Source organism: Capra hircus, chromosome 14 (genome assembly GCF_001704415.2).
Source record: "Capra hircus breed San Clemente chromosome 14, ASM170441v1, whole genome shotgun sequence".
Classification (NCBI taxonomy): Eukaryota; Metazoa; Chordata; class Mammalia; order Artiodactyla; family Bovidae; genus Capra; species Capra hircus.
This window is the reverse complement of record NC_030821.1, coordinates 12,757,041-12,766,688: the sequence shown is the minus strand read 5'-3', so window position 1 is coordinate 12,766,688 and position 9,648 is coordinate 12,757,041.

Here is a 9,648-nt window from a genome sequence, read left to right as displayed (position 1 = left end):
TCCACAAAACATTATGTTTTTGAAATTTATCTATGTTGACACATGTGGCTCTACTTCATTTGAACCATAGCACAATATATCACAATGTATCCATCCGGTCTTTTGTCGATGAACCTCTGGAAAAAGGTCTGCCGGTTATTTTGTAAAACTAAAGCATATACCCAGCAATTCACCTCTTAGGTAGCACTCAAAAAAAAATGAATATGCTTGTCCACAAAAAAGAAAGAAATCAGACACAAAATAGTGTATATGCAAGATTCCATTTCTGCGTGTAATATATGCAAACACATATACATTCATATATATTCATAGTATGACCACTCTATGGTGGAAAAAAGAACGGTGGCTGCCTCTACGAAGGTGAAAATGGGAATTAACAAGAAAAGGAAACTGGGGAAGTGACGGTTATAGTCTATAATTTGTCAGGAGTTTGGGTTATACAAGTATATCTGTTAAGAATGTATACTTAATATTTGTATTTTTCGTTGAAATTTTATCAAAGAAAAAACTAAACAAATATTGAACAATGGAGAAAAGACGATCTCTTCAATAAGTAGTACTGGGAAAACTGGACAACCATATGTAAAAGAATAAATTTTTAAAAATGTATTAAAACCTAAATATAAGGTCTAAATACCTGAAACTTCTAGAAGAGAACACAGGCAGAATGCTCTTTGACATAAATCGCAGCGATATTTTTTTGGATCTCTTTTGCCTGAGGCTAAAGAAACAAAAGCAAAAACAAACAAGAGGGGCCTAATTAAGTTTACAAGGTTTAGCACAGAAAAAGGAGACAATCAACAAAATGAAAAGACAACCTACTGAATGGGAGAAAATATTTGCAAATGATATGACCGATAATGGGTTAATAACCAAAATATATAAACAGCTCATACAACTCAATATTTTAAAAAAAATTAAAAATGAGCAGAAGGCTGAAAAGACTTGTCTAAAGAAGACAGACGGACGGCCACAGGCACGTGAAAAGATGTTCCAATATCATCAGAGAAATGCAAATCAAAAATCACAATGAGATGGCAATTCACACCTGTCAGAATGGCTGTCATTAAAATGTCTGCAAGTAACAAACGCTAGTGAGGACGTAGAGAAAAGGGAAACCTAGAGCACGGTTGGTGGGGAGGTTGGTGGGGATGCGAACGGGTGCAGTCACTGCAGAAAACAGCATGGAGTCCTCCATAAACTGAAAACAGAACTACCGTGCCATCCAGCAATTCCACTGCTGGGTCTAGATCTAAAGAAAACAAACACACTCGTTAAAAAAAGGTACAGCGAGCCCCAATCTCATAGCAGCGTTATTTACAATAGCCGACACATGGAAGCATCCTAAGTGCCCATCAACAGATGAATGAAGATGGATATCTATAAATAATACTGCTGCTGCTGCTAAGTCGCTTCAGTCGTGTCCAATTCTGTGCGACCCCATAGACGGCAGCCCACCAGGCTCTGCCATCCCTGGGATTCTCCAGGCAACAACACTACCCAGACACAAAAAAAGAATGAAATGCTGCCATTTGCAAGAGTGTGGATGGACCTAGAGGGTATTATGCTTCATGAAATAAGCCAGAGAAAGACAAGTACTATATCTTATCACTTATGTGGAGGAATCAAAACTGAACATGACAAAACAAATGGTCTGTTATATTCTCTCAGATACAGAGAACTAGTGGATACCAGTGGGGAGGTGGAAGGAAAGAGGGGCAAGATAGGGGTAGGCAATTAGTAGATACAAACTACCATTATAAAATAAATAAAACACAATGTTATATCCCCTGTGCCCTACTGTACAGCACGGGGGATATAACAAAGGTTGCATAATAAATTTAAATGGAGTATAAGTTATAAAGAGTTGGACATGACTGAGTGACTGAACAACAACAGGTTATAAAAATATTGAATCGCTATGCTGTACACCGGAAACTAATACTAGAAATCAAGTATATTTCAATTAAAACAAAAAACAAATGTTGACCTCTGTTAATGCTATGCATGCTGAAGTATTTAGGGGGAAGTAAGTAAGTGTGAGTCACTCAGTTGTGTCCGACTCTTTGTGACCCCATGGACTGTAGCCCGCCAGGCTCCTATGGGTTGTATCCAGGCAAGAATACTGGAGTGGGTTGCCATTTCCTTCTCCAGGGGATTGTCCTTACTTACTCAGGGATCGAACCCAGCTCTCCTGCATTGCAGGCAGATTCTTTACCATCTGAGCCACCAGGGAAAATGTATCCTAAATACTATAACTATCCCAAATTGATATCCCCCAATTTATTTATTTATTTTTTGGAAATGCATCAAAAAACAAGATGGAATGATAGAAGAGGCATGGAAAGATCAAGCATAGCAAAATGTTGATGAAATGTAGGCAGTGAGTATATGGGTGTTTATTATAAAATCCTTTCAACTTTGTTGAACATTTAAAATTTTCCTATTAAAATTTCCTCCCACATTTTAACATTTAGCTCGTCTAAAACCAACTCTTGATTTCATCCTTCCCTGAAGCCACTTTTCCCTTCATCTTCCCCATTCTGGTAAGTGACAAACATTCATCTAGGTGCTCCTTTGGGGTGTCCCTGTCCCACACATCTAATCCATCAGCACATCCTTTCAGCTTTTCCTTCAGCCTGTGTCCTGAATGCAACCACCTCTCCATAAGTCTGCCACAACAGCCCTGTTCCAGTCCACACCATCATCTTTCACCTGGACCTACTGGTCTACTAACTGGTCTCCCTGCTTCCACTCTCCCCCTCAGAATCTATGCTCCACACAGCAGTCGAGCTGATCACGCTAAAATGCATCCTCCTGCTGCCTCTTCTCCCACTCACTCTATTCCAGCCATCCTGATCTCCTCCTCAATGTCTATTAACTATGCCAAGGTTCCTCTGCTCGGAATTTTCTCCCTCCTCATCCACAGGGCTTGTTCTCTCACCTCATGGTTCTCTGCTCATGTCACCCCAGAAAGGCTCCTGAACGTCTATCTAATACAGTATTTCCCACCACATCCCCCATGATGCCTGTATTTTTCCTCTGAGTTTTTACTACTATCCGACATGTTTCCTATGCGCCCCCACTAGAATTAACCTCCGAAGGACAGGAATTTTTGTTTATATTACACATTATGTCCTCAGTTCAGTCGCTCATTGCAACCCCATGGACTGCAGCACGCCAGGCCTCCCTGTCCATCACCAACTCCCAGAGCTTGCTCAAACTCATGTCTGTGCAGTCGTGATGCCATCCAACCATCTTATTTTCTGTCCTCCCCTTCTCCTCCCTCCTTCAATCTTTCCCAGCATCAGGGGCTTTCCTAATGAGTCACTTCTTTGAATCAGGTGGCCTAGTGTTTGTTGAATATATGAAATAGATAAAATAGCACCTTCTCTGAGTCTATCCCATTTCCCTCCCCATCTTCTCCTGCTAAAGTAGTCCCCTTGCTCATATTAGAATATTTTACCTTTTCCATAGCACTTATTTTTTTCACAATGTTTTTTAAAATATTTATTTTTAAAAAACATTTCTAATTGGAGGACAATTGATCACAATATTGTGCTGATTTCTGTCATACATCAACAGGAATCAGCCATAGGCATACATCTGTCCCCTCCGTCCTGAGTCTCACTCCCCCATCGCACCCCTCCAAGTTGTCAGAGAGCATTGGGTTTGAGCTCCCTGCATCATATAGCAAGTTTCCACTGGCTATGTTTTACATATGGTAATATATATATTTCCCTGCTACTCTCTCAATTTCTCCCACCCTCTCCTTCCCCCACTGTGTCCACAAGTCTTTTTCTATGTCTGCGTCCCCACTGCTGCCCTGCAAATAGGTTCATCTGAACCATCTTTCTAGATTTCATATATATGCATTTATATGCGTTATTCGTTTTTCTCTTATTTCACTCTGTATAATAGGCTCTAGGTTCATGTACCTCAACCTAAAAATAATTTTTATTTATTTGGCTACATCCAGTACTTAGCTCCCACAAAAGTACACGGGGCTACAGGGAAGTCCCCATAGTGCTTATTAACAGTTATTTGTTCCACATTTATTCTCTGTCAGCCAGTCAGTTCAGTCGCTCAGTCGCGTCCAATCCCATGGACTGCAGCATGCCAGGCCTCCCTGTCCATCACCAACTCCAGGAGCTTGCTCAAACTCATATCCATTGAGTCGGGGATGCCATCCAACCATCTCATTCTCTGCTGACCCCTTCTCCTCCCGCCTTCAATCTTTCCCAGCATCAGGGTCTTTTCAAATGAATCCATTCTTCGCATCAGGTGGCCAAAGTACTGGAGTTTCAGCTTCAGCATCAGTCCTTCCGATGAACACTCAGGACTGATCACCTTTAGGATGGACTGGTTGGATCTCCGTGCAATGCAAGGGACTCTCAAGAGTCTTCTCCAGCAACACAGTTCAAGCTCTCTGTTGCCGACCCCTCAAAAATGTAGGCTCTGGTGGGCAGTTCACGTCCTGCAGTTAACCGCGCCTGGCCCAGAGGGGGCCGATCCAACTCTCACCCTCCTGTCTGTTTCAACCTCCACGCAGAGCTGCTGGATTTCCAAGGCTGCTGTTTACCCCTGTTCTTTCCCTGCACTGGGAGCCGGGCCGGCCCCGCCGGCTTCAGGGCCAGCTCGCGCTCCCACCCGCTAGAGGCCGTCCTCCTCACGGGCCCGCCTCCCAGGTGACAGCCGCGAACAGCGCGGCCGAGCGGGCGCCCTGGGCCCTGACCCCCCGGGGCTGCAGGGGCCCCGAGCCCGGGAGCAGCTCCGCCTCTAGCGGGCGGCGCTCGGCAGCGGCCCGGCCGGCCCTCCGAGCTGCCCGCGGCGAAGCGCTTCCCCGGGGCGTCCGCCGGAGTCCCGGCAGGAGGGCCGCCCCCCGGCGAGCACAGAGGCCGCCGTCGGCCAGGCCCCAGGCCCAGCGTGAGGGGCCCCCAGAGGCAGCCTCCGTCTCCCCAGCCCCCTGCAGCCTGGGAAGGGCCGTGGGAGAGGCCGGAGGCAGGAGGCCGAGGGGTGAAGGGGCGCCCTGCCTCCGGCCGCTGGGACACCTTCTAGAGGAGGCGTCTCTGCGTCTGGACGGATTCCCGGGGGTGGGGGGGGCGAGCTGGGGAAGACAGTAGAGGTGGGGGGAGAGGTGCAGGCGCAAAGGTCGGAAGTGAAAAAGGCAGGGTGGGGCAGGACAGCACCCCGTTGAATTTCGGCACCCCGCTGAATTTCCTGGGTTCGAGAGGCTATGTGTGTTAAGTAGGGGCCTTGGCCTTTAACCCAAAGTGATCCACAACAGGCCCTTGGCTGGGTGGTTAGATCTGTGCTTTAGAGAACGTGGGAGATACACTAGAACACAAAATAGAAGGGGCAACACACGTCAGGAAAACCACTTAGGAGATTACTGCAGTATTTAAGGAAAGAATGGAGTCCCGAACTAAGGGGGTGGGGCGGGGAGAGAATTTGGAAATGATGTGATGGTCAGGTCAGTTCAGTCGCTCAGTCCTGTCTGACTCTTTGCAACCCCATGGACTGCAGCATGCCAGGCCTCCCTGTCCATCACCAACTCCCAGAGCTTGCTCAAAGTCATGTCCCTTAAGTCGGTGATTCCATCCAACTATCTCATCCTCTGTCATCCCCTGCTTCTCCCACCTTCAATCTTTCCCAGCATCAGGGTCTTTTCAAATGTCAGTTCTTCGCATCAGGTGGCCAAGGTTTTCAGCTTCAACATCAGTCCTTCCAAAGAACACCCAGGACTGATTTCCTTTAGAGATGCAAAGGTAATTGGAAGACAACACAGCACAGGGGGGCTGGAATCAGATCCCACTAGGGGACCAAGATGACTCCTAGCATTCTGATTTGGAAACTAGGTCTGCCCTTCTCAAAGTGTGTTCCATAGATGTCTGCGGGGGCGAGGATCCCGAGGCCCCTTTCAGAAGGACCAAAAGGTCACAACTATTTTCACAAAAAAATTAAGATGTTTGACTTTTTCAACACATTGCTGTTGGCTCTGATGATGCAAACGCAACATCAGTTAAAACCACAGGTGCCCTAGAACAAATCAACTCAGCAAACTATACTAGCAGTCCTTGTACCACCACTCCCCAGGTCAAAAATAAAGCCAGTATACTGAAAAATATCCATAATGAAGCGATATAAAGAACAGTCTGATGGGTAATCCATTATTACAATCCGGAAGGATTGTTTTTCTGTAGTTTCGTTTTAGCTAATACAGATAATAAGGAAGTCTAATGAAATGGGGAGAGGGAGTTTTATTCCTCTCTTATATGTGAGAAATGTTGATTATCATTTAGCCACATTCATTGTTGTTTAACTTTAAATCAGCCCTGAAACAATAAATAGGTATTACCCTGACCAAAGTTAGAACTTGAGCAACAAGATATAAAGAAATCATTGGATGACTTAATAAATGAAGAGGAGACAATTTCCCACCTGGAAGAATTCCAAATGAACCATGTAGATACTTTACCCTGAAGGAGGGGGGCATAAGGACCCACTCCTTAGGTGTGGGCTAAATATGGTGACTTCCTTCCCAAGAGTAGGTATATAGTGGGGTGTGGGGGGCAACTTTACAATGGAAAAGCCTGACAAACAGGACCAGATGATCAAGGTCAACATCAGCAGTTCATAAACCATGATGATCGCATGGAGCTTCGATATGATGTGATGAAAATGACACTTTACCTCTGTGATCTTCTCCAAACCCATAAACATCTAATCATGAGAAAAACATCAGATAAATTACCATAGAGACATCCTCCAGAATACCTGATCAGCACTCCTAGAAACTGTTGAGGTCATCAAGAACAAGAGTCTGAGAAACAGTCACAGCCAAGAGGAACCATAAGAAGACATGACTTCTAAATGTGATGTGTGTATCCTGCCACAGTAAAAAGATATTAGGGTAAACTAACGAAATCTGAATGAAATATAGACTTTAATTGTTCTCAACTTTGCATGACAATAATATAATGCATCGATATTGGTTCATATGGTAACAAACACACCACAGTAAAGTGAGATGTCAATAATACGGGAAACTGCCATGGTGGGGGAGGGTGGAAGAGACGAGAGGAGTTTATGGAAGCTCTGTTCTACCTGCTTGATTTTTCTGCCAAAACTTTTCTAAAAGATAGTTTATTAATTTTAAAAATCCTAATATTAATTGGGAATAATTCTACCATCTATCACTCTAACCTTACAGAATTTAAGTTCTATAATGAGATATCCTATCCATAATTCAATTCAGTATTTACCAAGCTCCTGTCAAGCATGCCTCTGAACAGGTGGGTACTGGCTGTAAAAAACAAAAAAAAACAAGGCCCACCGCCTAGTTGAAGACAAAAGACATTTTAATTGTTTAATTGGTAATTACTCTCCTGAGAGGTGAGCATAACTGAAGAGCACAGAGGTATGGCAGAGAAAAGGGGCAGAAGCAAGAAATAATTGGGACTGGGCCTAATTTTTTTTCTTTTTTTAAATCTGTCCTTCTAAGAATCCACCCCCCCCCCTTTTCTTTCCTTTTTGCTGAAAATGAAAGCACTGTAGAGGCAACAGTTTATTTACCATGGTGTTTTAACGTTGCATGTACAATGGACAAAATATACTTTAGAAAAGGCCAAAGTTTAAAACTGTTACAAGTATAAAGGAATTTCATACATTTCAAAGTAAGTGAATATTAAAAACTGGGATGAGTAGAAAGAAGAGGGAGCTAAAAATGAACATATACAAATACAAAACAAAGAGAATATATTGAAAGATGATTCCTAAAATAGGTACCCAAAAGGACGACTACGAGGACAAAACTTTGGGAAACAGCAGTTTTATAACCTGCATGTCTGTGAGTATAAACTAGGAAGGGGGGTGGATAGGAGAGTGAAGATAGCACTTAGCATCTGCTCTCTGATAGGTAGGCATGCAAGAGGGTCTCTATTGTTGTAGCTGTTCAGTGGCTAAGTCGTGTCTGACTCTGCAGTCCCCGTGGACCGAACGATGCCAGGTTCTTCTGTTCTCCACTGACTCCAGGAGTTTACTCAAATTAAGGTCCATTGTGTATAAAGAGGGTGTCTATACACATTATAAAATTTAATCTGAAACAGCCCTTGAAACGAGGGTGTTTTCTTTTCTCTGTAAAACTCAGGTTTACAAGGATTAAGATGACTTACAGCAGAGCAAAATGCCACGATCTGTCCACCTGAAAGGCAAGCCCTGATCATTTTGGTTCTCATTTAAGGTCCTGGTAATATGGCAGAATTCACCCTGTCCCTTTCCACACAAAGCAGTCTTAGGATTTTAATGTCTCCTCTACTAGGATCCCACCCTATTCACTTCATAGTCACCGGCATGGTCCACAAAACACTTCTAATTATGGTGTCTCATTTACTAGTTGGCCCGACGCTGGGCTTCCAAACTTTCCGGAGTGGTTTTCAGAGTCACTACCAAATTCACTCACGGAGACCACCACTTTTGCTTACGTTCCAGTCATAAGCTTGTTGGAACCTCCCATTTCTTATTATCACGCTACTAGCTCCCTAAGCTTTACACTGGAACAGCACAGCGTTTTGAGGTGACTACAAAAAGGAGCCAGCTCCCCTCTCATCGAGAAGGCCATCATAAACCATCCTAAGTAGTATGAAGTTTCCTGGGCCTCTTCTGATTCCATGACACCTTTTTGTGCGCTAAGTCACTTCAGTCGTGTCCGACTCTGTGCGACCCCATGGACTGTAGCCCAGGAGGCTCCTCTGTCCACGAGGACTCTACAAGCAAGAAACCTGGAGCGGGTTGCCATTTCCTCCTCCAGGGCATCTTCCCGACCCAGGGAATCGAACTTGCATCTCTCTTGCCTCTCGCACTGACAGGCGGGTTCTTTACCACTTAGCGCGACCTGGGAAGCCCGTGTCACCTAAGACAAGACCCTTATTTCCTCACGGGTAAATCTGGGAGGGAAACAAATAAATTTGCCGGCGTCCGGAGACTGTGATGGGAAAACAGTGAAGGAGGGCTTAGCCTGAAGCGCACGCGTGATTTCGAGGCTCCGCGGGCCGCGCGGCACAAAAGGCGCGGAGCCGAGAGCCCGGGGCCGCCGCCTCCCGGTGCATCTCGGGAAGGCCCCGGGCCGCGCCGCCGCGCCGGGGCTCCCGGCCTCCCCCGGCGGCTCCACCCGGGCCCGGGCAGAGAAGAGAGCACGGCCTGCCGGCGTCCTGTGGGAGCCGCCGCTGCGCCCAGGAAGCTCCCGCAAGGCTCCTCCCGCCCCGGGGGTCTTTGTTCCCGCCCGGCGTCCCCCACCCCACTTTCTCGTCCCGCAAACCCGGGCTGCGGGAGGGTCCGCTGCTGGTCCTACTTGGAGATACCCTGATCTTAGGGGCACGTCGGGGCGGAACATAAGCAGAGGCAGCGAAGGGAACCCCAAACTTGGATGCTAGGGGAAAAGGAGGGAAACACGCGCCGGACCGCCTCCTCGGCTGACCGCTCGGAGGCGGGCAGCGAGCTCCCGCGCTGGCGGCTGGCGCGGGCTCCGCAGGGCGCGCTGGCGGCTGCAGCGGCGGGGCGGGGCGCAGCGGGCCGGCCCTGGGCCTGCACGTGGTGGAACCGCTGTCCCCGTCGGGCATGGCCCCCCGGAAAGCCACCGTTCTCTTGGGG